Here is a 21,389-nt window from a genome sequence, read left to right as displayed (position 1 = left end):
GAGTGGTGGGTCCTCCAGTCTGGGATCCAAGGCCAGCCTGCAGCAGTTGCTGTGCAATGTGAGTGAGCTCCCTAGGCCTGAGGGATAGCATCACCTGCACTTCATCAAGGCAGGTGAGACTCCCAAACCAAACTGGTGCTGGAAGATTTCACCTTATGCCCTTTGGGTATTGGAGGGCAAGCCCCCAAAAGTCTGAAGTCCAAGAGGAGAGATGTACCTGTGTCACTGAAGGAAGAACCTAACCAGGTTTCCTAAAGAACCTCTTGGCGGGTGTGTGAGTTCAAGACACCTTGAGCAAATCCCTCTGCTTTTCTAAAGAACATTCAGGTGTATTCTTAGCTTGCGTTAGGGGTGTCTGCAGAGTTGGGGCAGAGGGATAGCCAAGAGCTATGGGGAGGAAGTTTTGAAGGCCCAAGGAGAAGAGCACCATAGCTGCTGTGACATTTCTCCCATCATTGTTGAGAGCTTTTGGTGCTCTCAACAATTCTAGGAACTTGGCATTTGTCACTGGGCTTGGACAAGGAAGGTGGAGATAGGAGCATTAGAAACAGTGACCGTGGGGCTTTGCTTACGGCTTTGCTGAATTCCTTCCTTATGCGATCTCTCTGCATGGTGACTTTATTGTGTAATCTCCTTGTGTACTACTTTGCTTGATTACTTTGTCTTTGATCTAAGAACTGACGATGAGTTTTGGATGTACGTACAATAATATAAAAGAAGGCTGGGAAAGAATAAAGCTGCTTCAGCCTCTGTGTGGGCTGGAGTCCTGTAATGATGATGTCTGTTTTTCTTTTTCAATCCTCAGTCCCTCACTTGAGACCCTGTTGACTGACAGAGCCAGCTTGGTCACATCATGTTTTATTTGGTTTTGTTTGTTTGTTTGATTTTTCAGGCACTAATGGGTATGTTTACAAAGGCTTCCTTAATGAGAAGGACCTAGCTGAGGTGCACTCCTGTGCTCTCAACCTGTCCTCCATGTTCCGCTTGACCTCAGGCACCCCAAATGCCTTCCCAGATAGCCCTGGCCTCAGCAGGACTGTGGTTACCATCTCATCTCTGTGCACAGCAGTCCTTTAAGGGCTGGGGGCTCTACTGTGCAGGGAAGGCTGCCAGACCCATGCTGTACCAGGTCATTGCTCTTGAGAAACCCAGCCTGATGGTGCTGAGCTATGCCCAGAGTAGGTGGCTGGTACTGACATTGCTATCGCCAGACCTAGCTGGTACCTATCCAGAGGCTGGGCAAGGAGGAGCGTCTGATCTATGTTCTCATTAAAGAATCCAAAAACTATAGTGCCCCCTCCAGTCATGGCTCCTCACTTTGCAAGAAAATTACAAACTCCCAAGAGGTAGGAGCAGTCAGGGTAGAGGTACTCAGCCTTTGGAGTTGCCTGATTAGCAGATGGCCTAAAACACTGATACACATAAAAATTAACTAAAATTTAAAATAAAAAATAAAATACCTTTATATGTTTAGCTGTTGGCTTCTCCCTCAAGGGACACATACTATTCCTCCATGTATCCCCAGTACCCAGCTAAGCTGTATAGAGGACGAACACAATAAATGTTCAAAGCCAAGCAACAACATTGTTGAGTGGTGATCATCTCAGGCTGTGCTGTGCTGGAATACTGAATGGAAAGCAGAAATGGTACTGGGATGGTTAAGAGAGGGGCCTGTTCTTATGGGAACTAATGGGTATTTGATTTTCTGAAAACTTGTCTTATCTGACCAACCTAATACAATAACACCCTGCCCTTCTTCTAAACTTCAGATTTCAGTGGTCAGAAGGTAGCAACATGAGATAGACCGTGTAAGCAACTAAGGGGTGAGATCTAGTTTTCTGTACCTCTTTGGACTAGGACAGGATCCTAGAGACACAGAGGCAAAAAAGTATAATGCCCAAGAGAGGCAGGACCAGGATCTAGGCTTACTTCTACCTTCTCAATCTATGTTGGGTCTCTTCATGTTACCTACAAAATGCTCTATATACACACCCATGATATTTCTTGTTCCTCCATTCAGCTCATCTGCTATGAAATTGTTGTGCCAGGGAAATGTTGGTGGTTCCCTAAAACACACACAGGAGCCAATATGATGCAACTCACAGCAGGGTCTTTATTGCATTTGAGATAGCTTGGACAACCCCCCCCCCCCAATGCACCACCATCACAAAGGATGGTTTTGGTGTTGGGGAGCCCTGAATGTCTATGGGGCAAGGCTTTATAGTAAGCAGCAAGCAGGGAGTACGTGTGCAAGCATCTAATTAGGAAGTTGCTGTGGCCTTTAACATAATTGGCTGGTTCTGGGAGTCATATCATAGACTTAACTTCTGCTCCTCTCTGCATTGGTGGTCATTAGGCAAGGGGTGGCTAAGGGGTGCGGGTTTGTTGGAGGAATAAACTGAAGACACTGGTCTTGTTGAGGGTATAACCTGGAAACTCTGGCCTTCTTGATTATAAACCTAGAAACTGGGGGGCAACTTAGAAACTAATGCTAGGTACCAGCCTGTTAGTTTACCTGAGTTCATACTTAGGTCAGGTGCTCTAAAATGGAGTCTGAACTTAAAAGATTAGGTCTCTCAAGATCAGTCTAGGCTCCTTCAGACGGCAATGATCACATGTAAACCACAGCCAGGAGGAGAGCCAGTTCCAGAAGGGTCCAGTTAGCAATCCAGCGGATGCCAGGTAACAAGGAAGAACCCAGAAGCTCCCCTGAGCCTGAAGACAAGCGTGGTCCAGTCTAGTTTTCATTTCAGTCTGCAGAAGAATGTTCTAACAGGTTTCCAATTAGAGAAGTCTGTTTGTACAGATAGCAGGCCTCTCTCCAGAGGTTCTCAAGGAGATAAAACTTGGCATGGTAAGCACTTGAGTGGTGGGAACAAGAGTTCAAAGTCAGCTTTGGCTACACAGCAAGTTAGAGGCCAGCGTGTGCTACAAGAGGCTATCTAAGGAGGGCAGCATGAGCTACAAGAGGTTGTCTTAAAACACAAGAGAAAACGAAAGAAGTGGGGAGGAGTCAGGCTAGAGGACGTTCAAATGTTAGCAAAGTGTTCTTGAGTTCCATGGTTTTGCCTTCCTCTGGCCAGGTGGAGAGAGGGGTTAAAAGAAGGTGAAGAAAGGAAGAGGAATCATGCTTACCCTGTTTCTGGAGTTTGGAGACTGGGGCAGGTGCTGGGCAACTCTCAGACATCTTAGAACACACCCTAGGAGGTCTGAGTCACCTTCCTCCCCAGATATTCTCACCCCTGTCTCTTTTGCCCCTTAGGAAACAGCACCTCTAAACCTAATAGCCCTAGCTGGAATTTGGAGACTGGAATTCATTTTTTTTTTGTGGATTTTAATTTTTTTTGAAATGGTGAGAAGAAAAAGTCCTCTCTTGTTGGGGTATCAACCTTGATAGACCTTCTTGCATATGACCTAGAGTCTCCCTTAAAGATGGGGTCCAACTTCCTCCCAGACCTGTGGCATGCTCTCAAGACCTTCAGAAGTCTTGGTATACACTCTAGCCCCTAAGGACTGCCTGCTCAGGCAAGACAGCACTTAGGATTGGTATTTACCTAACACTTCCTGAAGAAGCTATATTCCATGACCTTTAACTAGATTCCATTTGCTGAGTTTTGCTGAAAAATGAGTGAGTGAATGGCTACCAGAGTGACCCCATGCAAATAACAGGACAGAAGCACTATGTTCTAGAAGAAAATTGGCTGTTTGTTCTGTGAGTGCATGTATTGTGTGTGTGGTTTATGGCACATAAATTTACATATACACCCATTCACCCATAAATATACATATAGACAAGCATATAAAAATATGTACATGTATACAAATATACACACCTATTCATGTATGTATATATTCTTATACAGATACACACACATATACATGTATACATACTTAGAAGTATACATATATACACACATACAGATACATACACAGACACACAGATACACACACACACACAAATATATATATATGTTTACATATATATATATGTTTACACATATATATATGGTAACATATATATATATGTTTACCATTGCACCCAGCTTTTTAAAAGACACCTAGAAACCTGTACTCGGGTCTTAATGTTTGAGCTATGTCCCCAAGACCTTCATGAGACCAAATAGGGACCAGAGACAAAATTAGAACCAGAAAATTATCTCTTTATTTCTGGAGCTTTCAGACACAGAAACAAAGCTAGACTGTGACAGGTAAGAAAAACAATGATGGAAAAAGAGGGAAACAGGGAACCTAGAGAGGGAATGCAGTAAGATTCTGGGATACAGTAAGATAGATTTTGATGATGGAAGAAGCCTCACACTTATACTTTCACAAGAACAGTTATACACATGCATACACCCCCCCCCCACACACACACACCCTGAGCCTTGTTGAAAATAATTCCTTTTCATTCAAAAAGCTGGGTCTCATCTGCAGAGGTGGCACCAAGCTGCTATCTTGCACATCTGTCAGTTTCAAATGTAGAAACTGTCAAAGAGATGTTTTGGTGAGTGAGTGTGGGAGTGTGGGAGTGTGGGAGTGTGGGAGTGTAGGAGGCAGGGGCTTTGGGGTCAGGGCACAGGTACACCATGAAGTTGAGAGGCCTCAGCAGGTAGAGGAAGATCCCGAGATCTCAGGATACTCTTCAGAAATCCATGCCTTGGGATGCAGCTCCAGTCCCTCCCAGGCAGAAGCTCAGATTTAGAAACCATCTCACCTAGTCTGGTTAGTTCCCTGTGAGCAAGGTGACCCTGGGAAATTACCTCTTGTTCTCACTCATGGTGTGTGTGTGTATGTGAAGAGGTTGTCAGGGAGTCTGTCAGACCTCAGCCTCCTGGCCTTCTTTTTGTACTTTTAATATTTACTATTAATGTATATGGTGTTATGCCCAGATCGAATTGTCCCCACAGACCATCAGAGACCACCAGGTGTCCAACATCTATGCAAAGCCAAAGAGTCTTTATTCCAGCTCAAGCACAGACCCCCAAATCTCTAAGCACACTGAAAACTGTGGAAGGTCCAGTGCTGGTACAAACCTTGCCTATTTATCATGATAGCAGGGTGAGCAACTTTCCAACGTGGCAGTTACATGGGCAGTTGACATTTGCATGGTTCTCATCTATTAGCTAGTGATGATTTCAGCTTGGTATGAACAATGGTTGCTAGCTAAATCAATCTACTTTGCTAACTAAATCAATCTACTTTAGACATTAGGTACTTAAGAACTGATAGGTTGTTGCTAGGAGGGAAGTGACTATTTGCCAAGGAGAACTGGGATTGTTACCAGGCTGACATGGCTTTTAAAACAAGTTGGTATTTTTCCAGTAGCTGAGTTATTTCAGATGGCAAGTTAAACATAAAACAGAATCTGAAAGCAAAATCGAGTGTGTAGTGTTAAGATGGGCCCTTCATCACATGAAAACGAAAATCACAGGGAAGCTAAAACAATCCTGGATTATAAAGAACTACTGGAAGTATCACTCTCCCTGGTTTCAAGTTGTGCTTCAGAGCTGTAGTAATAAAAATAGCACGGTACTGCAAAAGAAACAGATACATTGATCAATAGAATCAAATTAAAGACTCAGATATGAATCCACACACCTATGGACACCTGTTTTTTTCATTAAAAACAAAAAAACCAGAAATACACACTGGGAAAAGGGAAGCATCTATAACAATGCGTGCTGGTCATGCTTGATGGCTACATGTAGAAGAATGACAATAGAACCCCATTTATCACTGTGTACAAAGTGCGGCCCCAGATGGATGCAGGAGTTTGAATCTGAACCTGACAGAAGAGAAAGAAGGAAATAGCCTTGAATGCATCTGCACAGGGAAAGATTTTCTAAAAAAAAAAAAAAGATAGTTGGCACAGATACTGAGATATATAGCTGATAAACAGGACCTTGTGAAACTGAAAACAGAAAAAAAAAATGCTGTCATTGGGACAAAGCAGCAGTCCACAAACAGAAAAAGATTGTTATGAACTACACATCCAACATAGGGCTTCTATCCTAAATATACAAAGAACTCAAGTATCAATAGAACAATGCAGGTTTTTTAAAATAGGGTATAGATCTAAACAGTTTCATCAAAAAGGAATCTCAAATGGCTTGGAAACGCTTAAAGAAATGTTCAGCATCCTTTGTACATCAGGGAAAAGCAAATCAAACCTACTTTAAGACTTAATCTTACACTTGTCAGAATGACTAGGATCAATAAAGTAGTGTCAGGTTATCCTGACAAGGATATGGAGAAAGAGAAACATTCATCCATTGCTGGAAGGAATACAAACTTGTACAGTCACTATGGATGTAAGTGTGGCAGTTCCTTAGTAAGATAAGAATAGGTCTCCCTCAAGATCCTGCTACAACACCCTTAAACCTCCAGTAGACCCAAAAACAACAGGCACAAAAAAATTAATGAAATGATTCCTAATTGTATTCTAGCATAGTCACAGATCAGTGCCTTGTCCAGTCATCATCAGAAAGGCTTCTTCCAGCAGCAGATGGGAAAAATAATTGTTTAAAAAAGTGTCATCATGAAGCTCATAGGTAAGTGAGTGGAATTAAAAGGAAAACAAAATAGAGAAAAACCTCCTGCGTGGAATAACCCACCCAGATAAATATTACATGTTCCAGTATATGTGGATATTACCTGTTGAGTCAATGTTAAACTAGCTACCATCAGTAGAACTACAGAAATTAGGTATAGATTTAGAGACAGTGGGGGTCTAGCTAGATTGTGTTAGGAAAGAGAAGTAGAATAGATAGTTACCATTGAGGGGGACTGGAATGGGAAGATCAAGTGGGGAACTGGAGAGGAGAGATGTCTAATATAAGGGCCATTTGAGGGGTAGTATGGAAACCTGTACAGTAGAATCTTCCTAAAATGTATACATATATAAGTGTGATCTAAATGAAATCATCAAATAATGGGAGAGGCCATTTGGTGAGAAGAGGCCATCTCTTCTCACCAAATGAAGTTTCCAGTCCTGGGCTTAGGTTATATCGAATTGACTTGTTCAGAGCTGTCTTGTGAGAATACCCAAGCAGCCCAGGTTATTTTCAGGACTATAGCTTGCTGACAGCAGAGACCATTTCTGAAAAGAACTAAGCAATTCAATGAACATGCAGAATCCAAGCTGATATGCCTACACAAAGCCTTTAACCCTGTGTTCTATTGCCTTTGGTACAGGAAGGTACTCTGCATGCTACAAAAAGCAAAACATAAACACCAAGTCATCCACAATGGTGCCCTGCTTGCAAGATATGCTGGTGCAATAGAGTCAGAAAGTTTGTAAGAGTAACCAGTCAGTGTCTGATTTGACCTAAGGCCCACTCCACAAGAAGGAACCCACACCCAACTCTGGTTGGGTGGCCAGATACCTGAGACTGGGTAACTAAGTGGCAAAACCAAATGATACTCGTCCAAAAGAAAAAAGTGGCCATCAAACTAATCCTAATGGCATTTTGTCATACTCACAGATCAGCACTTTGCTCAGCCATCACCAAAGAAAATTCCTCCTGCAGGAGATGGAAACAAATACAGAGACCCACAGCCAGACATGATGAGACTGAGAGAGCTAGAAACACTCAGCCCTACATTGGTTATGTTTACTAAATCCCTCCCCTGAGGGCTCAGGAAACCCCATGGAAGTGGAGGCATAAAGAGTGTAACAGCCAGCAGGGGTTGAAGGACAACAAGAAAACAGGCCCTCTCAGTCAACAGGAGCAAAGCTTGTATGAACTCAGACTGAAGCAGCAAGTTCAGGACCCACACAGGTTGGCACAAGGTCCTCTGCACATATATTATGAGTGCAAATGTAGGTTTGTTATGGGATTCCTGAGTCTGTGAATGAGTGTGTCACTGGTTCTTACGCCTTCTTTTGGGCACTTTTCCTTCTCTTTGTTTATCTTGTACAACTCCAGTATAACAGATTTTTATTGTAATCATTACATTTCATGTTTTCATAGCTCTTAGAAGTATTCCTTCTTAGAAGTCTATTTTTTTTCCTAATGGTAGAAAGAGAGTAGATCCAGGTGGAAGAAGAGGTAGGGAGGGAATGGGAGAAGTAGAGGGAAGGAAGACTGTGATCAGAATGTTATGTGAAGAAAAAACAAAATTCTCTCTTCAATAAAGGAAAAGGAAAGAAAGTAGAAGTCATTATTTAGATGAAGGAAAGTGATAGAAAAAGGCAGCATGCTGCAGGAAGGAGGGTGGTGGGAGGAGGGTGGTGGGATGAAGATGAGGGAGGAGGGTGGTGGGAGGAAGACGGACAAAACAAAGTGTTATAACATGTGTATAAAATGTAATTGTGAATCCTCTTATTTGCATGCTAACTAAAATTTTCCTTTAAAGGGCTGGAAGGAAGGCTCAGAAGTCAAGAGTACTTGTTGCTCTTGCAGAGGACTGGGGTTCAGCTCCCAAAATCCGTCTTAGATTCCTCACAAACATCTGCAACAGCAGCTCCACAGGCTGCAATGTTGTCTTCTAACCTCTGTGGCACCCACAGGAGAGTGTTCAAACACCTACACACACACACACACACACACACACACATGCATGCTTACATACATACATAAACATACATACATACATACACATACACACATACATACATACACATACATACATATAAACATACATACATAGACACACATACGTAGACACACATACATACATACACACATACATACATACATACATACATACATACATACATACATTCATACATAAAAAACCACAATGTTTAAAACTCTGGGAGACTTCAGTGAGTAGGCACATGAGTCTGTCCTTGAGAGTATTCTATAGTAAACTGTGAGTTGGTAGTTGATGGGTGTGGATCCCAGCTGTGTCTACATGATGCCCCATGAGTCAGGATGCTCTTGGGACTCACTTCTGTGACTGTGCACCTAGACTTCTTGGAGACCACTTGGAACTCAACATTGATGATGTGACATAGTCAGTCATGACTCCATGGATATCTGTGTGTGGATGGAGGAAACAACTACTACTGTGACTGCATGGACAGTGGATTCACACGACCACATTGTGAGGCTTTGATACCTCATTGTTGGTCAAAGCCTTGTCACAATGATAGAAGATGTGAAGACACTATTGACAGCTAAGTTTGTCACTGCTGGCCTAGATAAATAGGTGCCCTGTGTAAGACAGACATAAATGTGCTGATCTGTCCTCCAAGGATCAATAGTACATCATAGGCCTGCCTTCCTACCTTGGAGCCTCAGGCTATGTTTGTATCTGTCAGCCTGGATTCACACTAATTGTCCTCTGAGAGGCTCCACCCAGCAGCTACTGAAAGAGATGAGAAGACTCACAGCTAAATGTGAGACCAAGCTCAGGAAGTCATGGAAGAGTTGTGGGGAGGATTGGGGAACCTTTAGGGGATAGGGACTCCACAGAAGACCATCAGAGTCAACTGTCCAATACCCTTGGGAGTTCTAAGAGACAAAGCATCAGCCAAGGAACATAGGAGTGCTGGACCTAGGCCCCTGCACTTATGTAGCAGATATGCAGCTTTGTCTTCATGTAGGACCCCCAACAACTGGATTGGGGGCTGTCCCTGACTCAGATGCCTGACTGTGGATCCTGTTCCCCTAACTGGGCTGCTTTGTCTGGCCTCAGTGGGAGAGGCTGTGCCAAGTGTCACAGTAACTTGAGGTGCCTGGGTAGGTTGGTACCCAGGAGGGACTTCCCTTTTCTCTGATGTGAGAGGGAGAGGTGAGGGAGACTGGGAGGAAAAGGGGAAGTGGAGGGGTGCAAACAGTTTGTAAAGTGAATCAGTAAGTAAGTAAGTAAATAAATAAATAAATAAATAAATAAATAAATAAATAAATAAATAGAAAAAATTAAAAGTTTAGGAGAGAGCATATCCTGTTCTAGCAGAGAAACAATATTTGGTTCCTAGCACTCACATGGCAGCTCACAACCATATGTGTCCCCAGTCCCAGGGTATCAGTCACCCTTTAATGACCTCTGCAGACCCTGAATTCATGTAGTACATAGACATATAAGCAGACACAAGTCCATTCACATAAAATTTTAAAACTGAAACATTTTTAAGAGGAACTAGAAAAAGTTAGGGGAGGGCTGCGTGTGTGGGTGAGCGCGCCCGGGCCAGGCCTCCCCACTTCCAACAGGGCGCTTGCTTCAGCTCTGGGGGACTGCCTAGGCTTGTGGCCTGGCATCCAGCGGGATGGAGGAGGCCTTGCTTGCCCGGGGAGGCCGAACTCAAATGGTCCTGCTCAGCGCATTGGCCAAGGCCCAGGAGTCAGCTGGAGGTGTGCACCAAGGGGCAGCAGGGCCCGCGGAAGAGGCTGCTGTGGCTGCCTCTGCCCTACGATGGCCTGACGTCACTGCCGCGGGCTCTGGGTGGCGGCTTCCTGCACCTCCAGCTCCTGGACAGAAGGGGGCGGCAATGAGCTCAGGCGCTGGGACCCGAGCTGCCACTGCTGAGCAGCCTGCGCACAACCAGCTTGGCTGCCCAGGCTCGCTGCCTGGCCGCCGCTCTGTCTGCTGCAGCCTCCAGTGCTCAACCTTAGAGGCAGCTGCTACCAGGAGGTGCCGGCCTAGCTGCTGGAGCTGCAGACCCTCAGCCTGGGCGGCAACCGGCTGCAGAACATCCCAGCCCGCAGAGATCCAGAACTTGTGGAGTTTAGAATGTTTATGCCTTGGAGGAAACTTCATGAAAGAAATCCCACTTACTATTCAGCCATTAGAAACAATGAATTCATGAAATTCTTAGGCAAATGGATGGAGCTAGAGAACATCATACTAAGTGAGGTAACCCAGACTCAAAAGGTGAATCATGGTATGCACTCACTAATAAGTGGTTATTAACCTAGAAAACTGGAATACCCAAAACATAATCCACACATCAAATGAGATACAAGAAGAAAGCAGGAGTGGTCCCTGGTTCTGGAAAGACTCAGTGAAACAGTATTTGGCAAAACCAGAACGGGGAACTGGGAAGGGGTGGGAGGGAGGACAGGGGAAGAGAAGGGGGCTTACGGGACTTTCGGGGAGTGGGGGGGGCTAGAAAAGGGGAAATCATTTGAAATGTAAATAAATTATATCGAATAAAAAAAAAAAAAAGAAATCCCACCAGAATTAGCAAAGCTGCCTTCTGTCATTTGATTTTAAGAGCTCTGACACCTGGGCTTCGAGGGGGGCTCCCACTTCTCTGATGAGAAGGGGAGGGGAAAGGGGGTAGAGGCTGTATGAGGGCGAGGCCCTGGGAGGAAGGAGTGGTTGATACTGGGATGTAAGAGAATAAATTTTAGAAAAAGTACTCTGATCTTCTGTAATCATTATGTTTACAAAATGACATTCTAGAGTATTCCACTTTCCCTTTGGACTCTATTATCCCGAATATGAAAGTATTATTTTACTTTTTTCCTACCCAGGGTTCCTTGTTTGATAATCATTTGGATGAAATTTTCATAATAGCAGGAAGTTTTCAGACTGTATTGCTTTATTAAATGTTTCTATTTTCCTATGCATTCATTATTTTTTAGAATTTTAATTTTGTGTGCTTGTGCAAACACCAGTGCATGTGTTCATGAGTGAGTGTATGTGTGTGCGTGTGTGTGTGAAGTGTGTTGAGTTCACATTCATAGCTATCCCTAAATGCAAGTGGTCTTCAGGACACAGGCTAGACATACCTCAATGGCCATAGTCACTTCTCATAGAGAATAGAATAAAAAGAGCACTACTGTGCATGTCTGAACTATACTGAGAAACTCAGAAGTCTTGCTTATTGCAGGTTTTCACAACATCTCCTGATTGAAAAATGGTCCACACCAGCTGATAATGTCAGAACTCCTGGGGCATCAGGCAACAACCTCATAGCAAGAGATCTGGAGCGCACAAGGAATGTCCACACACAATCTAAATTTCATATAACTAGAGATGTCATAAACTACATTAGGGAATAAGCTAAGAACTTGAATTTGCAAATTGCTCTAAATCTATGAAGAACTGATTTGGAATTTTGATGGTGATTGATTGCATTGAATCTATAGATTGCTTTTGGCAAGATGGCCAGGTTTGATATATTAATCCTGCCAATCCATGAGCGTGGGAGTTCTTTCCATCTTCTGAGATCTTCTTTGATTTCTTTCTTTAGAGACTTGAAATTCTTGTAATACAGATCTTTCACTTGCTTTGTTAGAGTCACACCAAGGTATTTTAAATTATTTGTGACTATTGTGAAGGGAGTTTTTTCCCTAATTTCTTTCTCTGTCTGTTTATCCTTTGAGTGCAAGAAAGCCACTGATTTGTTTGACTTAATTTTATATCCAGCCACTTTGCTGATGTTGTTTATCAACTTTAGGAGTTCTTTGGTGGAATTTTTAGGGTCACTTAAGTATACTATCATATCATCTGCAAATAGTGATACTTTGACTTATTCCTTTTCAAATTGCATCCTTTTGACCTCCTTTTGTTGTCTAATTTCTCTGGCTAGGAAATCAAGTATATTACATAGGTATGGAAAGAGTGTGCCGCCTTGTCTGGTCCCTTATTTTAGTGGGATTGCTTCAAGTTTCTCTCCATTTAGCTTGCTGTTGGCTACTGATTTGCTGTATATTGTTCTACCTATGTTTAGGAATGGGCCTTAAATTCCTGATATTTCTAAGACTTATAATGAAGAGGTATTGGATTTTGCCAAATGCTTTCTCAGCATCTAATGAAATGATCATGTTTGTTTGGTTTTTTTTGAGTTTGTTTATATAGTGGATTATGTTGATGGATTTCCATATCTTAAACCATCCCTGAATCCCTGGGATGAAGCCTATTTGATCATGATAGATGATTGTTTTGATGAGTTCCTGGTTTCATTTTGCAGGAATTTATTGAGCATTTTTGCATCTATAATCATAAGAAAGTTTGTCTGAAGTTCTCTTTCTTTTTTGGGGTCTTGTGCAGTTTAGGTGTCAGAGTAATTGTGCCTACATAGCCACCCATACATTGGGTAGTGTTCTTTCCATTTCTAATTAGTAGAATAATTTACAAAGAATTGTTATGAGTTTTTCTTTGAAGGTCCGATACAATTCTGCATTAAACCCATCTGGTCCTGTGCTTTTTTGTTTGGGAGACAATTAAAAATTGCTTCTATTTCTTTAGGGGTTATGAGACTGTTTAGATCATTTATCTGCTCCTGATTTAACTTTGGTATTTGGTATCTGACTAGAAAATTGTCCAGTTCATCCAGATATTCCAGTTTTGTTGAGTATAGGCTTTTTTAGTTGGATAGGATGAGGTTTTAAATTTCCTCAGTTTCTGTTGTTTTGTCTCCCTTTTCATTTCTGATTTTCTTGATTTGGATACTGTCTCAGTTGCCTCTGGTTAGGTTGGCTAAGGGTGTATCTATCTTGTTGATTTTCAGAGGTGCTTAGGCAAGTATACTCAGTATATACCCTGGGGATTGTAGGAGACAAACTGACATCTACCATCTTAGATTCTCTGGTGACTTTATCCTTTAATTTTATTACCATTAAACTCAACAACTCTCTTCACCTAACCAGAAGATATTTAGACTGTCTCCATCACATAGTTTTCAAGTCTTACTAATTTATTTATTTTTTTCATTGTGTGTTTAGATGTATGTGCAATGTGTGTGACCTTCCCCTGATCTTGAGAGGGCTAACCAAACCTTATTTGTCTACCACAATCGGTCTTCTGTTGACCTGGGTGGAGTCTTCCAACATAGATGGAAGTCTCAGGCCTTCTCCCCACTTCAGCTTCCTGCAAGAAAACAAACTGTTCATTGAGCTTGCTTTGCAATTCAATCCAGCAAAGAAAGATCTTTGGGTTTTTCCCCTTATATATTGAGAGCTGAACATTAAACTTTGAGACTTGATCAGAATGAATTTTGTCTTGGCTCATTATTTTCTCTTGCCTGTCCCTCTTTCATCCCCAGCTCTCCCTCCTGGTAGACCCAGTTCTCTGTGGCTGCTCAACAGCTACTTATGCATATTAGATACTGGTGTCATTGTGTTATGGATGGGCCTGGTGCTGTTCTTGTGAACCAATCACCTAATGAATGAAGGTGCCCATCACTGGGCGAGTAGGCTGGACTTCTTGGTTGGACAGAGAAAGAGAGGAAACAGGAGAGAGTTACTTCCTCTAGGAACCAGGTCAGTAGAGAGGTCAGATGTAGCTGTTAGAGTTTCTTAGTATCATGGTGGATTTGCAAGGATCTTCCACCGGAGGGATCAGATTTTACTAAGGCTTACAAGATTGCATTTATTTGCTGCACTGTAAGACTGAGTTACCATTGTTTCTCAACTAAGTTTGTGCTACATTTTCCTCCATGTTGCACCTCATCTGGGTTCAAGAGAGAAAGGTATGGTGGCCAAGTGTGTGTTTGCCTGAGGTGCTCCACAAAGGTCGTGAGGGATTTAAAGCACGGGGTTGGAGTGGTAGCAACCCACCAATAGGAACCTAGCGAGCTAGGTGGAGATGTTTCAGGAGCTCCTGGACAGTGACTCTCCATGAATCTCTATTGCATGGTCCCTGGGGCAGAGGGTTTGAGGCACAAGCATGGGAACGTGCCAATCACACTTTTTAAATATTTCACTCAACATCATTGCATCCATGTTGAGATAAGGAGACAAATTGAATAAGTAATTTCCCCTCTGATACCATGTAAATGAAAGAAATAACTCAAGTATGTAGCTTTTAAATAATACTACAATTTTCATTTTTAGTTACTTAAAAAATAGGCTATTCCATTGATTCTAAAGTGTAACTAGGTAATCCCTAGTCTCAAAGAGAGTCTATCCTTTGGCATCACTAACCCAATCCACAGACACTTTGGAGTAGTGAGAAGGCTGTTGAATATCCTCTAACCTGTATAGATAATGTATATATTTGAGAGCTGTGGGAATGAACACTACAACAAAAGATCTATAACATCAAAGTGCCTGGCTAGATACCCTACATGTCTCACAGGAAATTGCCCATGTGTTATGATATACAAAAAAAAAATGTAATAAGTCTCTCTCTCTTTCTCTCTCTCTCTCTCTCTCTCTCTCTCTCTCTCTCACACACACACACACACAGAGAGAGAGAGAGAGGGAGATAAATATAGATATAAATGATATATAGATGATATCGATATAAATGACAAATAGAAATAGATCAACTATGTTTTTAAAATTGTAAACTAGTAGGTTTTAATGGAGCCTTAATATTATTATTAACTTTTCCTTTTCTCTGATACATGCTATATTTCCAAGATAGATTAATTGTCTACAGTCCATTGTCTACTTACATCCTTTAAACAACTGTGTTCTAACAAAAGTCCCCTAACCATCTGTATTTTACTTCACTCCTGACCTTTATAAAGTATTCCAAGTGAAACACACATAACTCAAGATTCAAAACTAATGTCTAAAAATTGGGGAAAATGCAGAACATTTCTTTTAATTTGTGGAGTATCATATGCATAATCATCAAATTACCTAAAACATTCATAATTACATTTTGCTTAAGAGATGTATAATCCCCATTGTATAGCGATCCATTCATTAACTGATGGACAATTAACCTGATTCTATTTCATGGCTACTGTGAATACAGTGGGATGAACAGGGATGGTTCTCTCTATTAGTCAATGATTGCTCAGCCCATATCCTTTACTGTATGTACAAAGTTGATTATTTACATTTAGAATTCTATAGAAAATATCACAACCTATTATACTTCTAATAAGCCTTCATGGTATATTAGAAAATGAGTCATGATCTACCTCAAAGCAAATGGACATTGGAATAACCCAAGGACATATGAGTTAACACAGGCTTCTGTTGCTTGATTTGTCAAACTAAAATATCCTTGTCCAAGAATAGGAAAATGCAAGACTCCAGATAACATGCTTATGGGCTTTCTGATGTCAGCACAAGTTTGCAACAGTGAATGTATACAGTGTAATGCAGTCCCTGGAAATACACCTAACAAATCTCTTGATCTCCCTGGTAGTACACTTCTCCACACCTGATGACAGCACCAATTCTGAACTTAGATTTCCCCAAAGAAAGTAAGGAAACTTGTTTTAACCTCTGTTCTACACACTATGACCTAGAAAACTCTTGGGCCTCATCATTGATTACTAGAAGGAAAGCATATTGATTTGTACTGGGGATACATGTGTTTTCCATTTAGAGGTATTCTAGAAGCTGTATAAAGCCATGCCCAGTAACAACACAGATGACAATGTATTGGACTCTCTAAGCGACGTCTGTCCCTTTGTGGACTCTGATATCTCACCTCATTCAACCATCTGCACAACACTTCCTGGAAGATATGAGACTTCACCATTCCTTTGGATCTGTCTTAGGGAACAGATACACTGAAAAGATCTTCAACAGGAAATGAAATCAGAGCTTTTTCTCCAGTACCTGATTAGGAGCGGGACTTCATCCCTGTGAGTAAACCCCATCCTTGTGGTAGGTAAGATTCCTGCAGCTTTATGTTTCTGTTTAAGTTCTATTCTCCTCCCTACAGTCCAGTGTATTATGAAATCAACATTAATCATTAGAAGGAATTTGTTTTTGTCTCCACAGTTTACATAATTTTGTCAATGATTTCTCTAGGCAAAAGAAATGTCTGTGTCATGGTGCAGCACTCATCTGAAAATGCCTTTTAATGTGACTTTCATATGTGATATGACAGATTTTTAGTTGTTGGATAAAAGCTTATTGTTTTTATAAAAATCAACATAAACCATGTAAGTTGGAGACTAAACAGGAGCATTCAAAATCTGAGTTTTAAAAAAATCTCTGTATACAAAGACTTTAACAGAGGTGACAGTAATGTTTTTGGATTGTGATTGATGAAAACTGGTCATTTATCCAATATAATTCCAGCATCAGATTCATTAGAAATACAGTTAAAATGTGGACATTTGTGAATCAATGATATGCCTGGGTCTCTCAGTTTTCTTCACAATAGATATTACAGGTATATATCAATATTGTCCTTTATAAACAGAAAGCTATTGACTTTTTCAGAAATATTTTCTTTCTAAACAATGATTACTATAAAAGTATATCAACACAGATTGGATTATTTTAAGGGAACATTCTTTATAACATTCTATATAAAGATCTTAATTCAAGTTCTTATATAAAGTAAGAATATTAATTTTTCATTATCATTTGTTAAAATTATTTGATATATTTTTAGTTTATATGCACTGGTGTTTTGATGGTATGTATGAATGTGAAGGTGCCAGGTCCCTGGAACTGGAGTTACATACAGTTACAAGGGTCATGTAGATGCTGGCAATGGAGTGTGGGTCCTCTAGAAGAGGAGCCAGTGCTCTTCACCACTGACCCATGCCCCCATCTCTTAATTATATTTTGGAATATTTAATTATCTTATGAATATGATTGTTCTGCCTGCTTGTTCAATCAAAACTGCATAAATACAGTTCCTCAAATATGAGCAGACTAGGACCATCTCTTCAACAACAAATTACTATTTTTAGCACATTGTTTTGAAAGATAATGTTGAATTCCAATGGAGCAAAAATGCACTCATGTCTACAGATATACATGTATACACATGCAGAAACCATAATGTGTAGAAATATGTGTTTATGGTGTTGAACATGAGAGATAGAGTTCCATCACATGCACAATTCCATCATGAGGGAAAGGAAGCAAAATAAGTGTAAATTAAATATTCTTGGTTTTTTTCAGAGAAAACTCTTGTAGTGACAAAGCAGGGCCACATTCTTGAGATAAAAGACTCCAAAAACAATTGAAAATCTCAAATAATTGGGAAGACTCTTGAAGACAACAGTGTCCTACCTGATCCAATGAAGCTATCTCCATGTTATCTCAAAATAAAACCCTGAATACTACAGAAGAAGTGGCTCTTCAGATACTTTTGCTTTGCCAGGCTGAGGTTGGGACTGTGGGCAACATTCTTGTGTTTCTTCATAATTTATCTCCAATTTTGACTGACACTCATCTGAGGCCCATTCAAGTCATTCTATCAAACTTAGCTGTGGGCAATACCTTCAATCTCCTCTTCTTGACATTTCCAAACCATATTACAGTTTTGGCTCCAAGGAAGCCTCCAACTGACCTCACAGGTAAACTTTCATACTTCTTTCACATGGTGTCTCAAAGCACAAACATGTGTTCTACCTGTGCCCTGACCACCTACCAGTTTGTCACTCATGTTCCTGGTAATTGGACAAGGTCATGCTCAGAGAAATACCCCCAAGTTCATGAGATATTTTTGTTACAGTTGCTGGTTTTTCAGTGTCTTAAATAATGCGTACATTCCAATGAATGCTAGCGGTCCACAGAAAAGACACAATGGCACTGATTCTAAAGGTAAGTGGATCTGATCCCTCTCTGTTGTCAGTGTTGGCATTAGCTTATTGCGGTTTGCCCAGGACATTTTATTTATCAGCATCATGATCTGGACCAGTTTTCTCTATGATGATTCACCTGAAGAGACACCACCAGAGAATGCACTATATACACAACCACAATCAGAAGCTCAGAGTCTATGCTGAGACCAGAGCAGCCCACACTACAGTCATGCTGGTGGTCACATTTGTGACCTTTTATCTTCTAGACTGTATTTGTACTTTCTTTCACATTTCTTTTGTGAACACTAATTTATGGGGGAGGTATGTCAAAGAAGTTCTGACTGTAAGCTTGCCCACCGTTTCTCCCTTGCTGTTGATCTTTAGGGATCCTAAGGGTCCTTGTTGAAGACCCTTCATGGTGGGGCTGCAAAGCCATATGACTGGGGTAAGAAGTCTGGAGCAAGAGAGTGAGGTCAAGATGTGTCCAACCCATGAGAACCTAAGCCTGAGACTGGAAGGAGTAGGACTGTTCCCTCCTCTCCAGAGTCGGACCCTTGTATGTAGCCTATACAACTTCCACGTCTGCCACGCAATATAGTCATGGATCCTGGTGGCCAGGTTTTGCCTTAAACTTCCTATCTCCTTATTAAGACAAGCCCAGCTATCAGTGCGAGTTCTTCTTCATGTGACTGATGAATTTCAAGCACCTCAGCCTCTGGAAATGATGTACACTCAACACAAAACACTCCCCACACACCAGGGTTTAACAGCCATTCTTCACCCCTAATAAAGAGAGCTAATTCAATATAAATTGTCTCCAGAGAAGGTTTTTTATCCTGAAGTCACATTGGCTGAGATCATGTTAAACCATCTACCAGGCTAAGCTTCGGTGCTTCAGGTAAAGCAGGTGGGCTGTGGTACCATTATATCCCAAGGGCAGAGCAGACTTGGGGCAGAAACTGGCACACTATGAGGATCCAACAGGATCTCTGGTTCAAGCAGGACTGGATGAGTTCATGCCAACCTTTGACATCATCCCAAAGACCCCAAGCCACCATAATCTGAGGTCCCTCAGGCTGATTTTTCTATTTTGTTTTGATTTATGCAATCAAGTCTGGTTCAGAGGCATGGAAAGGACAATGAAATCATCCGGCCATGTTACTCCCCAAACCTCTACCTGAACCCCAACAGTCCATGTGGGCATTGGCAAAAACCTTCTAACTTTTTCTCCGCAAAAGGGGGTAAAACAGGTACATGGCAGCCAAAAAACACTGCTAGGGTAGTTACCTGAACTCTTAAACCTGCAGTAAGGTGATATTTTGGGACACTATGGAATCCCCTGATAGCTGCAAAGCCTCTGAAATATTCTTCTCTTGATCAGGTATTTCTTTTCCTTTTCTATCATGGGAAATATCTCATCATAAAAAATCATGCAGATTATGAAATTAAACTCCTGTGTAATAAAACTAACTTCAAATAAAACTCCCCTCTTTGGGGGATGGAATTAATGAAACAGCACCATTTATGGTCATGGGAAATTCTTACAACTGACTCACAGATCCAGGTCTTTTACCTGACTTGGCACAGTGACAGCTAAGAAGGGAAAACTCCATCCTTCCACTTTTTGCTTTTCATAGCTATTAGGGATGTTTTTGTACAATGTGTGAGGATGTGTCTCTGTCCTTCTATGCCTGTCTAAGAAAATGTTAATATAAATCTGTTAAAATAAAATGCCCATGACCTCTATCGAAGTGCAGATTTGTAAGGTGGACTTCTGGACAGAGGGAGGAAGTCTGGTATAGGGAGATTTTCTTCTAAGACACTCAGGAAGTCTTACTGCAAAATAGAGGAGAGGAAACTAGCCGTGTGTCAGATTAGTATAAATGTGATAACTGAATTATGAGCTAGTTGGAACAAGCCTCACTTAAGGAAGGATTCTCTTCCCCTACTTGAATACAGGCTTTCCTGAGGTCATGGACAAAGTGCTAATGCAGAGCAGCCACAAGGGGACAGTACACCATCACTTTCTAACTGGCTGCAAGGCCAGCAGAATTCCTGACTTCCTTATTGGCAAAGTTTGGGGCCCCCATGCCCTCAAAACTTCCTTCTTATTTCCTGCTAAGGGACTATCAGGGAACAGGGACCACTCAACTACACAGTGCCTCCAAAAGGGCCAGCAGGGAGTGCTGGCTGCACAGCTCTTCAGCGCCTCCCACAGGGCAGGCAGGAAGTTCTTACTTCACAGCTCCTCAGTGCTGTGCACCAGGGACAAATTCATTCCTCAGGCCGACTCCAGATATGAGCCACAGGAAGTAATTACTGCACATATGGATGCCCAGTTTTCTTCTCTATCACAGAGGGGACTTCTGATTCACGGGAAATGTGTGGTTGTTATGAGCTGCCAAGTCACTTTTCTCAGAGTTGAGTACTAAGATTTGGGGCTGGGTGGGATGGTGTATGTTTTTAAAGAGTGTCAGTCATTCTACACTGTCCTCAAACTCCCTGTGGGGAGGATGATGCTGAGTGTCTGGTCCTCTTGCTTCTACCCTTCAATCCTAGGTTTCTTGCCATAGACACCACATTGATTTGATGTTGGCCTAGAACACAGGGACTCCTGCATGCTACTGATACTAAGCTATATCACTAATCCTGTTGTTGCTGTTGTCGTCGTCATCGTTCTTGTTGTTTTTAGGATTCACACTGCCACCCAAACTAGACTCTTTTTCTCTATATGTACAGGCTGGTCTTGACCATAAGACTAGTCTCTTACACAGGAGACAGGCCTACTGAGCCTTCAGACATGAGATGATATGCATACACCTTCACCATAGCTCTGACATCTAGTCTTAATTAAAATCCGCAAACTCCCTAGAAATGACTAAATGTGAGTCAGGTGAGATTGCCCAAGGAGAGAGGGCACTAAATGTTGAAACAGCAGAATGAAGCCCCATCTTGCCACTTCCCTCTGCTGCATGTTTGGGCTCAGGCTTGTAGTCACTTGTGCCTTCTCTTCTGTCCATCATGAAGCATAGAG

The 21,389-nt window shown here is 41.7% G+C and overlaps 1 protein-coding gene and 1 pseudogene across 1 annotated transcript in view; one reads left to right on the top strand and one right to left on the bottom strand.

Annotated features, from left to right (window-relative positions):
* The window catches only part of LOC127665603 (probable ubiquitin-conjugating enzyme E2 C), a 189,409-nt gene that overhangs the window by 29,975 nt on the left and 138,045 nt on the right, over positions 1-21,389 (bottom strand). The window lies entirely within an intron of this gene.
* On the top strand, positions 17,764-18,770 carry LOC127665601 (vomeronasal type-1 receptor 1-like; annotated as a pseudogene).

The sequence above is a fragment of the Apodemus sylvaticus genome, chromosome 15 (assembly GCF_947179515.1).
Source record: "Apodemus sylvaticus chromosome 15, mApoSyl1.1, whole genome shotgun sequence".
NCBI lineage: Eukaryota > Metazoa > Chordata > Mammalia > Rodentia > Muridae > Apodemus > Apodemus sylvaticus.
The sequence above is the reverse complement of the archived record's forward strand: the minus strand, read 5'-3'. Positions and strand labels throughout refer to the sequence as shown.